A 317-nucleotide genomic window follows, 5' to 3' on the forward strand; every position below is an offset into this window, starting at 1 on the left:
CCTGAACGCCAGGGAAGGCTTCTAAAAATAAAGCTTGTAAGCAAAGTGTGAAAAATACTTCAGGTGCTTTTGCTGAGCCCTGAAGCTTTGGTCAGAGCCTGTCAGTGGGAGCTTGGCAAAGAGGACACAAAATCTGGTTGAAATTGAGGATTGCTGTGTCTTGACTTCAGACTGTAGCTGGGATGGAGAAATAATCCTCCTCAAGCCATGGTTCCTAGGAATATTAGTGTTTGGAATGGGCTAAATTCTGGCAGATATAAATCATCATAACTGCATGAGGTGGGGAGATGCAGAGGCAAAGCAGGAATCTGGTTGTG

Source organism: Lichenostomus cassidix, chromosome 12 (assembly GCF_008360975.1).
Source record: "Lichenostomus cassidix isolate B80296 chromosome 12, HeHo_3.0, whole genome shotgun sequence".
Lineage (NCBI taxonomy): Eukaryota > Metazoa > Chordata > Aves > Passeriformes > Meliphagidae > Lichenostomus > Lichenostomus cassidix.